Source organism: Stegostoma tigrinum, unplaced genomic scaffold (genome assembly GCF_030684315.1).
Source record: "Stegostoma tigrinum isolate sSteTig4 unplaced genomic scaffold, sSteTig4.hap1 scaffold_54, whole genome shotgun sequence".
NCBI classification, from domain to species: Eukaryota; Metazoa; Chordata; class Chondrichthyes; order Orectolobiformes; family Stegostomatidae; genus Stegostoma; species Stegostoma tigrinum.
This window is the reverse complement of record NW_026728472.1, coordinates 1,348,095-1,366,758: the sequence shown is the minus strand read 5'-3', so window position 1 is coordinate 1,366,758 and position 18,664 is coordinate 1,348,095. Positions and strand designations below refer to the sequence as shown.

Below are 18,664 nucleotides of genomic sequence, written 5' to 3'. Positions count from 1 at the left end.
GCCTCTCCCTATAGCTTAAACCTAGCCACTCTGGCAACATCATTGCAATTTTTTTTTCTCAACCCTTTCAATATCCTGCCTGTAGCAGGGAGAACAAAAGTGCACACTGTATTCCAAAAGTGGACTAACCAATGTGCTGTGAAGCAACAACATGACCTCCCAAGTCTTCTACTCAAGGCAATGACAAATAGAAGCAAGTGCAGCAAACACCTTCCTCACTATACTGCCCTTAGGTTCATCTGAAGCAATTATCTCAGGCAATTGGTCTTCAAAATTACGAACCTCATCTTTAATGTCCAGTATGGACCAGCCACTTGTTAGTTTAATCCTGTATTATCATTCATTTCAGTTTTACTAGTGTTCCCTGATGCCACACAAATTCAAGTGAGTCCCATTTTGTGATATCACACCACAGCCTCGTGCCAAACATCAACATGATTCAAAGTTTGAGTTTCTGGTTAATTTCAGTATGGCACCTTGGAATTCAAATGGCTTTTGTAAAGTTAGTTGTAATTCAGAATTCACAGAGAAAGTAAAAAGAATGTGAATAATATGATTGGTATCCAACAATCATAATTACTAAAAACTCACATTCCAATTTTTCACGCTATTTTATCAAATGTATTATCAGGTATGAAGATGCAACATGAATGTTGGAAATTTGTCAAATTCAGAGCCTGACTAAAGTCTGAGTCTTTATAAAAAGTGAATGCAGTCTGAAAATTAGATCAGTTTCTGGCTCAACCTTCACATAAATTGAAGTTGCATCATTTGAATGGGCTGTATATCCCACAGTCACTAGTTTAGTGAAAGTTTTAGTCTCCGTTTGTTGGGTAATGTATGTTTGGTTGATGTGCTGCTGTGTATATACATATGCACACACATACATACACACAAGACTTTTTTTTAAGAATAAAGTATATTTTTGGAAAAGGAAAAGGTCTGCAGCAGAGTGGGGACATTGAGGTAACTGCTTCCCAAGGGAGGAGTGATGGAGGACACAGGGAATTCGGTTCTCTCTACAACCAAACCAACTGAGTGCAGTTTGGTTTCGGGAAGTGGTGTTGAATGATCCTAGAGAAGTTACTTCAGTGCATATTGGTCTTGGTCAAAACTATTGCTACTTTCCACCAATGTTGAAGGGAGAGAATGTTGAAGGTTGTCATTGGAGTTTGATTCACATAATTGATGCAGCACACAAGGAAACCATTTGACCATACTATCTGCACTAGCCTTCAGAATGAGAATATCTCACCCAATACCATTCTCCTGCCTCTGCCTCTAAACCTGTACATTGTTCCTTTGCAGCTAATAGACTAATTCCCTTATTGAATAATTTGATTCATGGACAAAGATTATGGTCTGCTTTGTGCAGGATGAATTTGAGTTGCTTAGTATGTTTGAAGCTGCACTAATCCAGGCAAGTGGGGAGTATTCCATCACATTGCTGACACATGCCTTGTTGATGGTGGGCGGACTGTGAAGTCACTGTAAATTTCCTAGCCTCTGACCTATTGTAGTCACAAAGTTTATATGACTGGTTACGTTCAGTATGTGGCCAAAGAAAACTCCAAAATGTTGATCGTGCAGGACGCAATGATGAAAATTCCCTTGATTGTCATTGCAAGTTCCTTAGATTCATTCCTGTTGCAGATGACCGTTGCCTGGCAATTGCCTGTAATCATTCCAAGACTCGATCTTGTCAAAGTCTTGCTCGACATGGATATAGACAATTTCAGTGATTGAGGCAAACTGAATAGCCTGGAATATTGTACAATCATCAGGGAATATCTCCATTTCTGACCATCTGAAAAAGGCAAGCTCGTTGATAATGCAGCTGAAGGCGTGAGAGGGTGAAGACACCACCCTGAGGAATTCTTGCAGAGATGCCCTAGGGCTGAGATGATTGGACTCCAATAAGCACAATCATCCTCTTTTTTTGATCAGGAGTACTCCAACCAATGTAATATTTTCACACTCATTCAAATTTTGGTCCTGGATACGACACTCCATCCAATGCTTCCTTCATATCACAGGTTTCTCTGAGTCAACAGTACATTTATGTTCTGATCGGCTGAATCCTTGTCCAAACGTAGAACATGTGTATAGCTTCTCTCCAAAGTGAACAGTGATATTTCCTTTAATGTTCAAAATCCAGGAATATTCAGGTTTCTATGAATTGGTTGTCTGTCAGATTCTGATCTGCTGTTTGGGTTGAGTTTCCCAACTGCACATCCAATCATGTATTCCTTACAATGCAGAAAGAGGTCATTTGGCCAATCAAATTTGCACCAACCCGTCGAGAGTCATCCGACCCAGATCTACCTCCTATCCCATTCACATAGCCCTACATTTCCCATGGTTAAACCACCTAACCTGTACATTCCTGGGATTAATATTCAATTTAGCATGGTCAATCCACTGGCCTGCACATTTTTGATCTGTGGGAAGAACCCACGCAGACACGGGGTGAGTGTGACAACCCACACGGTCAGCCAAGTCAGGAATCGAAGCCGGGTCCCTGGCCGTCTGAGGTAGCAAGGCGAAACATTGAAACACCGTGCTGCCTTCCTCTAATATTGTCTGTAGCTTATTAATCTGAAATTTAATTAAAAAAACTAGAAAATAGAATGCAAGAGAGCACACAAAAGCAAAGGGCAGGTTGTGAAATGGAGCTGAATGAAACGATATTTGTGGGGCTGGTCGTCGTGAAATTTGTCGTGAAAGCTGTTGGATTGTCATTCAAAACACAGCTCGTTCACTCCCATTGGTTGAAGGACCAGCCGCTCCCGCGCGGCCATACAGTCCCGCCTCTCCTTCACTCCCATTGGTTGGACTAATTGATTGATAACCTTCTCTGCAGATCCAGCCGCACGATTTGGAATCGCTTTGAGCATGTGCTGCCCACACAGGAAGCCGACTATTGTACTGAGAGCGGTTTCTGTGCCTTTTGGAATTGTGGGTTTTTCTGCTTCCATCAGCCAGTAGGAATTGGTATTTGCATCTTAAGCTAGAAAATGGATCGATAGCGTTACAGCATTATTCAGGTGAAGGTGTCTCGCCAACCAAAGGCATTTATGAAGGTGTTGGCCAATTATCAATAACAGAGCAAGCGTTTTGCTGGAACAGAAAAGGAAATTGCCAGGGAAATGCTGGAGGTGTGGCAGCATCAGAACAGAGAAAGAAGTTACAATTTCAAATTCAGTGGCTCTTTGTCAGAAATGAAATTGTTTCAGTTTATTACAGTAGCTGTTCTGCTCCAGCTCGTATTTTGGTCAGAGCTTGATTTTTGACCCAGAATTCCACACGAGTCAGGATGCTGTTGATCTTCATTAGCACGATACCAAGCTACTTAGATATTTCACATTTTGAAAAGCATTGTCCATCCATACTCACCCTTTCTCTGGTCAACAGACTCAGAACGTTTACTCTGACTCTTCTTCACAGAGACTGCCAAACCTGGTCAGCTTTTCCAGCAACTTGTTTTTGTTCCTGATTTATGGCATCTGCAGTTCTTTAGATTTTTGCGAAGGGTCACTGGACCTAAAATGTTGGCTCTGATTTGTTTTTCTTCTTCACAGATGCTGCCAGGCTTGCTGAACTATTCCAGCAACTTTTTCTTTTTGTTCCTGATTTACAGCATCCACAGTTCCTCCAGTTTTTTAAAAAATTATTTTGCATTATATCTGTTCTCTATCTATCTTCTACCCTCCACACAGTTTCCATTTATGTTTATTGAGGATTTCCTATTACTACCAAGGACTGTGATCGAATCGGGGAGGTGGTTACATTCCAACGACATCGGAATCATCTCCCAACTGAGAAAGAGCTCGAAAATTAATCACAGTTTCTGAGGAGGCTAAAAATTACAGACAAATTAAATGATTTAGGCCATTTTTAGGATGAGAGAACTGGAAAACACTGCCGATGGTTTAAATCTGAAAGACTAATCGTGAATTTGAGTGACAATCAGCAAATCAGGACACAGTCTGATGCAGCTCTCCCCCCCACTCCAACAAGATCACCAGAGGAATGGGGAGGATTTTCTTTCATTAAACTGCGAGACAGGGACCACTGCAGGAGGTTGGAATCACTAGGAAGGGAGCAACGGGGAAAAAAGTATATGATTGGGTCAGTGAAAGAAGATCTCAGTGAGGTATTGAGGTACTAAATTTGAACTATCCCACTCCTCGGCATGGCTGCATTAAGGATCTGGAAGCTGTGAGATGGAGGTTTGCTCTGAACTGGGCGGGAATTCGGGTGTGAGTGACAGGCCTGTGGGGATATTGAGCCTGGGATTTCGAATTGGTGAGCGTTTCTGAACTGTCTGGCCCTGTATTGGTCGGGTTGATGGATTTCAGTTCTCTGCAAGTGTTAGATTTATTTCGTTCCCCATTTTTCTTGCCGTTTCTCCCATTCCCACTTACAGGATGCAGACTTGGGGTCTCTAGCGAATGAGGGACTATGGCCTACCTCAGCGTTGATTTGGGTGTGCAGGAAGTATTTGTTGGCAATGGCAGATCCTCCTCCCCAGAATGTCTGGCAGGGTAGAATCGAATCACTCTCCATCAGCAGGGAACCACACAGCCCGCAAAGTTTGGGGTTAGTTTCTTTGGAGCAGAGAGAAGTGAGAGGGGACATAATTGAGATGTGTAAAAGTGATGAGGGACATAGACAGAAGAGGCAGCACGAATAGCTCCCCTTGTTGGAGGCATCAATGACTGGGGGCATGAACTGAAGTAAAGGACTGAAAGTTTAGCAAAAATGGGAGACTTTTTTTCACCGAAGTGCAATGAGAATCTGGAACTCATTGCCTGCAAGTGTGGTAAGTGCAGAAATCCTCAGTACACTTAAGAAGTATTCAGGTATATACCTGAAATGCCAAAGAATTGGAAGCGGGTCAGGTGCTGGAAAAGGGATTACAGCAGTTAGTCTGTTGGTGTTTTGACTGGGACAGACTCAATGGGTCGAAGGGTCCCTTTTGTGGCTCTGGATATGTGGACCATGAATCCAGCCACGTCTGTGGGAACAGAAACTGAGTGAATGTTCAGGCCAGTGAGCAAGGAGTGGAGGGTGACAGTGAACAAAAGGAATGAGTGGGTGAAGAGCAGGAATTATTGACTGACAAAAGGGTTCACGTTGCAAAATCAGAGGGGATGATGGTGCAGAAGTAAAGAGATAAAAGAAGTGTCCAGATGAAGGCCGTGACTAGGCCGTTAGCAACCCCGAATGCAAAGTAAAGACAATCAGTGAAAAAAACAGAAAGAAAAGGACCAGATGAAAACCATTTGGACTGAGGTGAGAAGATTTTCTTTTAACTCAGAAAATGCCGAGTGCGTGAAATTGTTTGCAACAGGACATGGCTGAGTCGAATACGCTCACTGTTTTCCAGGAGGAGTTAGGTATAGTTCTGAAGGCCAAAGGAATCGAAGGATATGGGTTTCCTGACCTGGACAATCAGCCGTAATCATACTGGTGAGCAGAACAGGCATGAAGGGACGAGTGGTCTGTACTTGCTGCTAGTTTTGAAGTTTCTATGACTACCACAGAAATGGAGAAGAGCGGCCAGAATAAGTAGGGGGGGCGGGAGCAACAGCATAATGTATAACTCACTGGGAATGGAGAAATGGGAACAATCCAGAGAATGAGGACAGAACAATTGTTGTTGTTCTGTACCAGAAATGCCCAGACTGAGTCTGCACACCAAGGCCCATCAGGTATCTACAGTCTGTGTTTACAGGGCCATGGGGATGGTGAGGGAGGGTCAATTTGGGATAAGAAACAGGGCAGGAGATCATCCAACACCGATTCCCCCCCACTCCTCCGTCCCACCTAACTGGTTACAGAGGCTCATCTTGGTCTGACCCACTCCTGAACAGGACTGGGTCAAGCTTCAGGAAGTTGCCAGCTGATAAATGGCTCTCTCAGCTGTGCGGGGTTGAAGTGGTTCCAGGAACAGGTTTTGAGCGATATAAGTGTAGGCATCTTCCCTGCTCCTCTTTCTCCTCCTCTCATGGCTCTCTTACTGGAGCTGTGTTGGTAAGCGTTTCTAAACACTTTTCTCCCTGCATCCTTCTAACTCCATTTTGCTCCACTAGCTATTTTTTTTAATAAAACTCCATTCTTGAATGTGGACAAGTTTAAGGAGCAAGAGACCAGGGAATATGGTCAATCCCCGGGAGTCTGTGAGCAGGTAAGAGCGAACCACGTGAACCATGAGCATCCATATGCATTCTTTCTGAGAATTCTCACACCGTAATGATGAACGAACACTGATAGGTGTATAAGTTACCCAACAAAATTAACATTTATGTAGCAATCTCAGGACAACGAAATGCTCTCTGGAATTTCACAGACATATGATATCGCAGGATTTACCACCAAGAGACATAAAGCTGATGATCAAGAACTTTGTTTCATGTATCAGCTTTTGAAGGGGAATTTTGAAAAGGAGGGACTGTTGGAGACATTTGAGGAGGCAACTACAGAACTTGAGGCTGAAGTTCGAGGTTATTAATGGGCGGAAAAGGACAATTTCAGATGCTGCCAGGACTGTTGAGTATTTACAGCATTTTGTTTCTACATCTATTCTTAGTTCTGAGGAGTAAAGGGATCAAATTGTTTGGGGAGAAAGCTCGTTGGCTCCCGAATCTCCCACCTCTGTAGTTTTGTGTAAATACTGACTGATTTTTATGGTACTCATACAGTTTACATTTTAATTTTTCCCCAAGTCTTGGCTTCACAAATGGCCAGATTAATTTCTCTCAATTTCGCAACACGTGTGTGTTCTTCTGTTTTCTCCTGTCTTTTTCTTTTCTGTTTGAAAGGTTGGTTTGCAATTTAAGATGCAGATGAAACCATATCCAGATCTGACAGTCCCTGTCTTTATCATAACCAAATTGTTAGAAGGTTTTGAACACTGAAGGAAGAAACAGCATTCGTACTGGGGAGAAGCCCACGTTTTCTCTCTGTGTGGAAGAGTCTGTGAAGATTCATCTAAAATGTCAAAACACCAATGCAGCCACAGTGGAGAGAGTGTGGAATTTTTTTTTCACTCATCACAGCTGAAAGCTCACCAACTCAAATCGTGAATTTGAAGGCTGGAATCTGGAATTTGTTGTAAAATAATGGATGGGTCAAGAGTGCATGGCCTCATTAAGAGGTAAAGTGCTTTTCTTAGCTTCGGGAATTATACACAGAGAGAAAAGAATGTGCCTGCATGTAGCTGATGATGCACAGCCAGTTCTAAACCGGAAATGTGTATCAATTAACTGTGTGATAGGAAACCTTAGGCTTGTTTTGATGTTTTGGCAACGAACTGGAATCAGCCAATTAATTCAAACCAGTGGGGAGTGCTGTCCATTTTAACCTTTTGCATTACTGCTTCTGCAATCAGTCCTGATTGTTTTTTTTTGCATATGTTGTCATTGAAGGTGAAGTGTGTTGTGAGGCACAGATCTAGTAGTTTCATGTTGGTTTCTTTATTGAGGTTGTTGGTCTCCTGGGTTGCCTGCCTACTTTATCATCTTCTATTCTGGTGTCCTTCATGATATTGAGGAATTCCTGGGATGAGTGAATGTGAGTGGGTAGCATTGCCCACAAAGTATTTCAATTTGTTGTAGTTCATTGGCAAGTCTATATGTTGGTGTGCCTGATAGTGGGACAATGGGTCCGAGAGGGACCCCTGGTTTGTGTACCTTGGGGTGTCCATAGAATCGGGATGTGTTGGATCCCTCTGGTTTCACTTTTTTTTTTGGTAGTATGTCTTGTTGATGTCTCCAAAGTTGTGTAATTTGTTCAGAGTAATTGTAATCCTGTTCCCGAACGGTGATGCAATTGTATTACTGTTTAAAGTGGACGTGCACATCTTATTGATGAAAGATACTAACTCATGCAGTATAGAATCTTATTTATATTTATTTATTTATTTATATATTTATTTATATTATACTCTTATTTCCTTGTTTCTCAATTATCTACATGTAGAGTGTTATATGGAGCACCAAACTGTAGTGATGATGTTGAGATGGCTTTAAGCAGGAAATCAGAGATGCATGTGGTAAAACAATATCTATCGTTGTGAGAGATGTTAATCTTCATACAGATATGGTGAATAAAAATACCCACAATACCATGGATGGGCCATTAGTATAGTGTGTACAGGATGGTTTTCTTGATGAATAGTTTGTGGAACCAACGAGTGAAAAGAACATTGAGATTGGAGTATTTAAGCAATGAGAAATGAAGAATCGACAATGTCATCGTGGAAGGCCATTTGGGGATGAATGACCATAAAATAACAGAATTCTTCATGAGGTTGGGTATAATGGATTGAGAAATGTTTCTCACATGATAGTGTTCCAACAATGGCAAACATTCAAAGAGTGAATCAGTGAACGACAAAAAATGTCATTCCTGTATGCTGCAAGAGGACAAGGAAAAGAACGGCCAAACCATGGCGTAAGTGGCAAGTTAAAGTCAATGTTAGATGCAAAAAACAGGCATTCAGATTGGCAAGTAAAAAAATAGATCTCAGAATTGGGAACGGGTTAGAAGTCAGCAAAGGGGGACCAAGAGATTAAATAAAAAGGGGAAGTTGAGTATGAGAGTAAACTTGCAGGCATGTAACAACTGACTGGAAACATTCTGTGTGTATATAAAGGGGAAAGGATTGGTTGTAACTAATATAGGTCTATTCCAGTCAGAAACGGGGGAATTTATAATGGCACAAGAAATGATTTTAGACAAATTGATGGGATCAAAAGCTCATACATTCCCAGTTGACTTAAAGAAGGGGTCTTCAAAATAATGGATGCATTGCTGGCTCTCTTCCACAATTTCTTTGACACTTTGACAGTCCCTCCAGACTACAGGGTAGTTACTGTAATCATAAGATTTAAAAGGGAAGAGAAAAACCCTTTAATTATGGACCAGTGAGTTTGAGATAAATCTTATGGAAGATGCACAATTCCATTGCCAAGAATTTTGGAGCACAGTACGCAGAATACAATAACAGAAGCAAACAGTCTCCATAGATTTGCAAAAGCGAAATCATTCTTGACAAATCTGATGACTGCCTTTCAGGATGTCACAAGTGGAGTTGATCATGGTGACCCAGTAGATGTGTTTCTTAGGTTTTATGAAGACCTTTGAAGAAGCGATTAGAGATTAATGTGTACGGTTGAAATGCATGGGATTGGGGTGAGTGTAATGAGTTGGTTACGAAACTGGTCAGCACGTAGTCAACGTGGATTCAAAGTAAATGTGTCTTTTGCCCAATGGCAGACAGTAACTAGTGGGGTATAACAGGGGTCTGTTCTTGAACCCCAGCTGTTCACAATGTCAGACAGTAACTAGTGGGGTATAACAGGGATCTGTTCTTGAACCCCAGCTGTTCACAATGTATGTTGCTGATTTAGATGAGGAAACTAAATATAATTTTTCAAACTTTTTAGATGGCACAAAGCTGGGTGCATGCATGTTGCAGTGTGATTTGGAGAAGCTTTATAAGTGAAAATTAATATTGGTTACGTTATATTTGGATAAATGTAAGCTTATCCATTTTGTAGCAATAAAAAAAACAAGGCAGATTATCGTTTGAATGGCACATGGGAGTGTCAATGAGACCAGAGGATCCTTGCGCACCAGTTGCTGACAGTAAGTGCACAAGTGCAGCAGGCAGTAAGGAAACAAATTATCTGTTGGCCTTCACAGAGTGAGGATCCAAATAAAGGAACAAGAATGCTTTGCTGCAGTTACACAGGGCCTAAGTAAGTCCACACCTGTTATATTGTGTACAGTTTTGGCATGCCTATCTGAAAAAAAGTGTTCTTCCTTTCGACGGCGTTCAGCACGTGTTTACCAACTTGACTCCTGGGATGGTAGGAATAACGTATGAAGAGAGATTGAGTCGGTTAAAATTGTATTCACCGGAGTATAGAAGAATGAGGGGATCACATTGAAATCTCCAAATTCCAAACAGTACTGGACAAGTTAGATACAGGAAGGATGTTCCAATGGTGGGGAATTACAGAACAAGGGGCCACAGTTTAAGGATATGGGGTAAATATTTTAGGACTGAGATGAGGAGAAACACCATCACCTGGAGAATGCCTGGAAGTGCATTCCTTTTTTCTCTCCCTTTCAAAATAAATTGATCTCCATCTCTTGTTTTCACGGTCTCTTCCTGATACCACACTGGCTTAACAGGGACACATTTAGGAAAAGCATCCCAAGCAGATAACAGACGTCTCATTTCATTCAGTCAAATGTCTCAGCTTTTACTTAAATTTTGATCTTTTGAGCTTACACCCGAATGTCTGTGAATAGCATCAATATGACTATACATGTACATGTCAGCACTAGGAGCAGATATGTGCCATTTAGCCACTCTCGCCTGCTTGGTCATTAAATAAAATCATGTCTGAACTGAGTGTAGCTTCAACTCCACAAGCTATTTATCATAATAACGTTTTGACTCTCTTGTTGACCATCAATATATTTAGCATTAATATAAAAAAACTACCTCCTCCATCTTAGATAGCAGCCCACCATTTTTTTTTGTTCATTTGTTTGTGGGATGTGAATGTTGGTAGCTAGCCAGCATTTATTGCCCATCCCTTATTGTCCTTGAGGGAGTGGTGGTGAGATGGCTTCTTGAACTGCAGCGGTCTTAGTTTTATAATTCGCCCCACTATGTTGTTTGGGAGGGAATTCCAGAATTTTGACACAGCAACTGTGAAAGAATTGCGATACATTTCCAAGTCAGGATACTGAGCGATCAGCAGGGGGAATGGTGGTCATTGGTTTTCCTGTGTATCAGGTGACCCAAAACCCATTGGTGGAACTGAAGGTTGGTGGTGGAGGGAGTGGATGTTTATGGATGTAGTGCCAGTGATGTGGTTTGCATTGTCCTGGATGGTCTCAAGCTTCTTCAGTCTTAATGGAGTTGCACCCATCCAGTGGGAAGTTATTCCATTTCACTTTTATGGAAGATGGACAGGCTTTGGGAAGTCAGCAGGTGAGTTACTGACGGCAGTATTTCATCGGTTTTGACCTACACTTGTATTCACTGTGTATCTGTGGTAAGTCTAGTTGAGTTTCTGGTAAATGGAATCCACCTGCATGTTAACAGTGGGGCATTTAGTGACGGTAATGCCATTGAATGTCAACGAATTGTGATTATATTTTGTCTTATTTGAGAATGTCATTGCTTGCCATTTATGTGGAGCAAATGATACCTGTCACTTGTTAGCCCAAGCCACGATAGTGTCCAGTTCTTTGGACTTGTACTCCTTTACTGTGTCTCCAAAATCTTCTCTCTCCACAAGGCAAGCAGCATTTCTGGACGCTCTTTCTCTTTGCAGAGAAAAGAAAAGTAACATCTTAAAACAAAGGATAGAAGTGCTGACTTGATTTGTTCTTGGAGCTGTCATCTAACTCCTGTGCTGAGCCTGACAGACAGACTAAACACGGAAGATGTTTCCACTAATGTGTGGACACAGAAAAAACAGATACGAGTCACAAATGAATTGATTGTGCAATTCAGAAATCAGTTCTTTGACTGAGTATAAAACAAGAAGATATTGGAAATATTCAGTCTCGATGATAAGTCTCTGGCTTGAGAAGAAGAGTTAATTTTCCCTTTCTGTGGACTGATGCAGAGAAGTCATGTAATATAAAGTGCATTTCTCTCTCAACTGTTGCTGAATATTTCGAGTTGATTGAGTCTGCTTTTGTTTATTCAAAGAGTGCTGAGGCAATGAAACTCATGACAGGAAGTGATTGACATCTCAGTCTCTTCTGAAGCTCGTGTGTAACATTTCACGCTTGCCTGAACATCTTAAACTACTGACATATCAGCACAGTCACCGCACAGGAAGACTCTTCACACTTCAGTGTGAGAACGGATTTATTTAGTTTTCCTACCTGACATCGTTCAGCTTTGAAATTTGAAATGATTTTATCACCAATAATTGCATTCTACTTGCGGCGAAATTCAAATATTCTACACAGGAAAGGTGTATATTTTGTTCACTTTATCCGTTGAGTGTGTGTTCATATCTCTTTGTTCTGTTGTTTATTAGAACCAGGACAGACAGGGACCATGCACTTGTATCAATGGATTCCTGCATCTTTCGTCCTGGCATATTCCTTCATATCTTCGTTGTATCAATGTTGCTGCTCAATGGCAGCGTGTTTTTCCCAGCATTCTGGGCGGGAATGCATTTGCCCAGATGACAAAGTGTGGAGCTGGATGAACACAGCAGGCCAAGAAGCATCTGAGGAGCACAAGAGCTGATGTTTCAGACCCACACGAGTTATCTCAGGTTCGCCAGCATCTGCAGTCCCCATTATCTCTGAATGTATACGCCCACTGGTGCGCGCGCAATCTGACGCGTTTCAAACATGCGCAGTACCGGAGGCAAAGGAGAGCCAGAGGAAACGGATGAGGAGCAGGCGCGATAAGGATTTGAAAGGTGAAAATTAGAAATCGAGTGAGTGAGTATTCCACGAAGTGGGCGGAGAGGCTTTTTAAAATCTGACAGTAGCCACCGTCACTGAATTGAAAAATACCGATCCCGGTTTTGTCACGAATAGACTGGAATTGCTGAATTCCTTTGTTAGCCGAGGCAGGGCTGGGCGCCGCGAATGTTTTCTGAGCCGTGTGAGCCCACCATCTTTATCCGGGGCCAACTGGAACCGGAGAGTGCGCATGTCCTTTACTTGTTGGGAACGGGGCGAGCAGGATTTACGAACAGCAACTTCAAACCAAGAGAAATGCTTTTCTTTTTCTGTTCTGAATCTCTGTCCTGGATTGATCGTGATGGATTTTACACTCTTACAGATCAATGTCAGCAGAGGAATTTGGCAGACTTGAACCTCAGAAAGAGTGAAAGAGTAACTCGATTGATGAGGATCTGAATGTTATCAGCATCTGAATGTGGTAACGTTCAGGTATGTATGTATGTATGTGTGTGTGTGCCTGTGGGAAAAGATTTGAGATATCAGAAAATGAGATACACTATCTGTGGTTAGATTACAGTTGATTAGCTGTTTTTAGTTCTCGGACTTGCTGTCAGGAACGGTCTAACAACTATGGAGTGGATGTAGCACAGATTCACCTGATTGATAACTGAATCTGTAGGTTTAGAATACAAGAAGGCCCATATTTAAAAAAATCAAAAAGTGCAAACCATTTAGCCCATGCCAAATGTCTGGAGCAATCCAGTCAGTCCGATTCCCTTGTTTTATCCCTGCACCTTTGCATTTTTCTCTCAAATGCTGATTCAGTATTTTTTTGAAATCAATTAACATCAAATTTGCTTTGACGAATTAATCTATTTATTACTTTCAAATATCTGTGCATGTGAATCCCTCAGAATCTGCACACTCTTTAGTGTTGTGTTATTGCCTCTACCTATCCCTTCTGCTAAAACACATCACTTCATTCTGAGAGAGGTATCCCTGGAAATTGATTAATAAGAAATATTTTTGATCAAAGTCTTGGGAATATGATTAGTGACTGTTAGCGGAGTTACAGAGAAACTATTTCCACTGAGTGGGGAATTGACGACGAGCAGTAACAGTCTGAACATGACATCAGTACCAGCATATTTCCAGGTCAAGTTTTCCAGATCCTTATAACTGTTTGATGGTTCAGGGACTGCAGAATTCCACATTCAATCTGGAAGATTGGAAAGTGCCAAATTGAAAGAAAGCTGCTGTGCGTTCAAGTCGTGCGAGCTTCATTAGAATGGCGCAGTAGTCTATCAGGGCAAACTGCTGCAAAGGATGATGTCACATGAGCTGGAGAGATAGCTACATCGAAGACAGGGTGTAGCAGTGGAAAGATACTTTTCAGAATGGAGGGTTTTGATTAGTGGTGTTCCACAGGAATCAGTGCTGGGACCTCTGCTGTTTCTGGTCTATATAAATAACTTGGAAGAACACGTGGCTGGTCTAATCAATAAGTTTGCGGACAATACAAAGGTTGGTAGAGTTGCAGATAGTGAGAAGGATTGTCAGATGATACAGCAGAGTATAGATAAATTGGAGTTATGGGCAGAAAGATGACATGTAGTTTAATCTGGACAGATGTGAGGGGATGTAATTTGGAAAGTCAGGTACAGGTTTAAATTATAGAGTAAATGGCAGAACTCTTAGGAACATTGATATGCAGAAGGATCTGGGTGTGCAGGTCCACAGGCTACTGAAAGTGATGGTGCAGGTAGATAATTTAGTATAAAAGGCCTTTGGGATGACTGCCTTCATTGGAAGGTGCAATGGCGATATGGACAGGCAAGTTATGCTGCTGCTTTGTAGAACTCTAGTTAGGCCACACTTAGAATATTGCATTCAGTTCTGGACACCACATGTGGATGTGGATGCTTTGGAGAGGGTATAGAATAGGTTTCCCAGGATGTTGCATGGTTATGGGGGAGTTTAGCATTGAAGAAAGGTTGGAAAGACTTGGTTTGTTTACACTGGGACGCAGCAGGTTGAGAGGGTGGCCTGAGAGAAGTTTATAAGATCGTGAATGGCATGGATAGAGCGGAATGTATGAGACTTTTTCCCCCCAGGGCAGAGGGATAAATTACTAGAGGACACAAGTTCAAGCTGCAGGGGGAATGTGTGAAAGAGATAAGCAAGGCAAGCTTTTCACACAAAGGTTGCTGAGTTCCTGAAATGTGTTGCCACAGGAGGCAATGGAAGCGGACGCAGCAGCAGCAGTCAAGAAGCACCTGGCTGAATACATGAACAGGAAGGGAAGAGAGGAATGCGGATCCTGTGAATCAAGGCATTTTTAGCATGGAGGGTTAGAATGTGCAGGCATAGGCTTGGAGTGCTGAAGGGCTGGTTCCTGTGCTATGTTGTTCTTTGTTCTTAACAGAGGATTTTGTCTGGGTTGGGAAGCTAAAATGAAAGTCATGGCGCAGCTTGCAAACGGAATGGATTTTTTTTCTGCAGAATAATAACCCAATCTGTATTTTCTAATCACTATGTGGTACAGTCCCCGTCATAAGCAGTGAGGACAGTAATTAAAATGTGTAAGGTACAAATGATTCATCATTTATTTTCTTCTTGCAAAAACTTGAAAATAGCCTGAAGAAAGATGTTATTTGCAGAGTAGGTTATATGATACAGAAAATCATTGGCAAAGTATTACATTCTAACTGAACTAGAGGCTAAAATAAACTCTGACTGTCAGAATCCCTATTTTTTCAGCAGGTTTAATTTTTAATAAAATGCATTCTGACACATTGAGCAAGTAAATAATCTTTTCCAGTCTGAATCTGCTGCTAAGAGTCCTAGAAGTGATGGTTTTCCCATGCACCACCTGATCTTGTGTTTCTGTCTGGTGAGTTTGGGAGGTTGTTAGAATTACTGGCAGATGAATTATATTACCTACAGTGTGGAAACAGGTCCTTCGGTCCAACAAGTCCACACCGCCCCTTGAAGCATCCCACCCAGACCCAGACCCATCGCCCAATAACCCACACCCCCCTGAACACTATGGGCAGTTTAGCATGGCCAATCCACCGAGCCTGCACATCTTTGGACTGTGGGAGGAAACCCACACAGACAGAGGGAGAATGTGCAAACTCCACAGACAGTCGCCCAAGGCTGGAATCGAACCCAGGTCCCTGGTGCTGTGAGGCTGCAGTGCTAACGACCGATCCACCGTGCTGCCCATATGAAGCCCATCTCCATTAATGCTCTCCGTATTTCTCAGTTTTGCCACAAAGAACACCTTTATGCAGCCCCAGATTTGGCAGCCAGTTCCTTTCACTGACGCTTAATGCTGAACCAGTCCTATTGTTGTAACAACCCAAGAGCTTTCATGGTCGCATTGTCCACTGTCTATCGCACAAATGATCAGATGTATTCAGTCCAGTTTTAAAGTTCTGCCTTTTTCTCTCTGGGCCACATTTCGTTCTTACTGTCTGTCATTCATTTTACAGGAAGTTGGAGCATTTGCAGTCAGTGAACTCAAATCTCGCTGCAGATTCTAACGAAATGTTGAATTCATCATGTCTTGAATATCATCAGGCTTTGATCATGGAAGCCAAAACCAGTGTTCGCACTGAGAAACCATGGAAATGTGAGGACTGTGAGAAGGAATTCAAATATCCATCTTCCCTGGAAAGTCATCAGTGTGGTCACACTGGAGAGAGACCGTTCACCAGCCCTGACTGTGGAAAGGGATTCATTTGATCATCCAGTCTGCTGACACACCAGCAAGTTCATATAAGAGAGAGGCAGTTCATCTCCTCTGAGTGTGCGAAAGGATTCACTCACTCATCCCATCTGCTGACTCACCGGCACGTTCACACTGGGGAGAGACCTTTAAAATATCCACACTCTAGGAATTGCGAGAAAAGTTCGAGAGAACTAATATCTCACATTAGTGAGAAACCATTCAGGTGCTCTCACTGTGCGACTCGGTTCAAGCGATCATCTAAACTCCCAATACACCAGCACATTCACACTGGGGAGAGACCGTTCATCTATTCCATATGTAGGAAGTGTTTCATTCACTCATCTGACCTGGTGAAACACCAGAAAGTTCATTCTAATGAGAGACCTTTTTCAATGTTCAGACTGCAGGAAATGCTGTAAATGTTCTGGAGAACTGATGTCCCATCAACATGTTCACACTGTTGAGAGCCCAATAAGATACTCTCATGATGGGACTGGGTACAGATGAATATGTAACCTCGCTGGACACCAATGCATCCACACAGGGGAGATACCATTCACTTGCTTCATGTGCAGGAAGAGATTCGTCAGATCATTGTACCTGCTGAAACACGAGCAAGTTCATTCTGACCAGAGAATGTGGGAAATGGTATAAAGATTCTGAACAATTAGCCTCCATGAACTTGCTCACATTATTGAAATAACTTTGAATGTTCAGATTGCAGAAAATGCTTTAAAAGTCCTCAACAATTGATGATCCATCAATGTGTTGACACAGGTGAGAGACCGTTCCAGTGCTTTCACTTTCAAACTGGGTTCAGGTGATCATTTCACCTCATTGTTTGCCAGTGATGTTCAGACTGGAGGGAGGTCGTTCGCCTGCATTGAATGTGGGAAGGGATTCTCTCAAACACCCGACAACCCCCCCGCCCCCCCTAAAAAACATGAGGGAATTCACAAATAACCACAGTGGTTGCATTTTGCTATTAATTATGTTCGGTAATGAACACATTTCATTGTTGTCTGTTTCTACTGATGTTAAATTGACTTTCCTGAAAATATGGGTTTTTATTTTCTGAGTAAAAGGCAAATAAATTAGCTTTGTATTTAACACAAAACTTACACTTTGTTTTCAAATGTCCCAAGCACAAGTTAGTTTCTTTTGGCCTTCTTAACGAGAGGATTCAGATACAGGAGCAGGAACGTCCTTCTGTGATTCCACAGGTCTCAGTGAGCCCATAGCTGGATTCTTGTGTGCAATTTTGGTCTCATTATTCTTGTGGAAGAATGCTTTGACTGTGAAGGGAGTACAATGAAGGTTGACCAGAATGATTCCTGGGATGACAGGACTGACATGTGAAGAAAGACTGGATCAGTTAGGACTATATTCACTCGAGTTCAGAAGAGTGGTCTTTCATAGAAACAAAAGAATTCTGACAGGGCTACACAGGATAAACCGAGGAAGGCTGTTCTCAATAAACAGGGTGTCCAGAACCATGACTTTTAGGATATGGGCATACATGGGAGCATAAAGATGGGATCCTAGTGTCTCTTTAACCTGTCATCGACAAGCTATTTAGGACTGAGATAAGAAGAAATTTCCTCACCTCTGGAATTATCTGCCACAGAAAGCACCTGAAGCCAAAACATTGAATGTATTTAAGAAGGATTTGGATATAATCCTTGGGGTGAAAGGGATCAGAGTATGGAGAGAAAGCAGGAACAGATGGATGATCAGCCATGATCGTGTTAAATGTTGGAGCAGGTTTGAATGACCAAACGGCCGACCTCTATTTTCTTTGTCAATGGTTATTATTTTCCCAAATACTTTTTCTCTTCTGATCAATATTATGGTTCTTTCCTCCCCTTTTGTGCTGCTGAACTACTTAATTTTTTTGTAATGTTGTAAGTGTTCCCTACTGTGAAGATTGATTAAAATTATTTGTTTAACTCCCCTGCTCTTTCCTGGCTCCTCATTATCACTGACAAATCTCATTCTCTAAGGGGCCGATGTTCACAGCTCTCTTCTCTTTTTATCTTTTGAAATACTTCATTGACCACAGTATGTTTTCTCCTGTTATGGTTATTTCCTCCCCTTTTTGCTGCTTGTCTATTTTTGTGTATTTTAAAGTTGCAAGAATGCCCTAATGTGAATATTGTTGAAAAGTATTTGTTTAACTCTCCTGCCCTTTCCTAGCTCCTCAATGTTACCCTTTACAAAGCTCATTTTATAAGGGGCCGATGCTCACAGTTCTGTCCTCTCTTTATTTATTGAAATAATTAATCAACCACAATACACATTGTTCCTCCATAATCATCTATAAGGCCTTGTGTGGTGGCATTGTGAGAGAGGCCGAGCCACAACAATGTACAACAGTTCAATAATGTCCAACTGTATGCAAAAAAGGCAAGTTTCATCAAAGCTTTTTGTCTTGCACATTTCGGTTCATTCACAATAAGC

At 41.9% G+C, this 18,664-nt stretch overlaps 1 long non-coding RNA gene across 1 annotated transcript; it reads left to right on the top strand.

Annotated features, from left to right (window-relative positions):
• Positions 1-12,418: 12,418 nt before the first annotated feature.
• On the top strand, positions 12,419-18,157 carry LOC132208814 (uncharacterized). The gene is made up of 3 exons (XR_009444943.1): positions 12,419-12,497; positions 12,848-12,957; positions 15,966-18,157. It is a non-coding gene; the product is annotated as an uncharacterized LOC132208814 (long non-coding RNA).
• Positions 18,158-18,664: the final 507 nt, after the last annotated feature.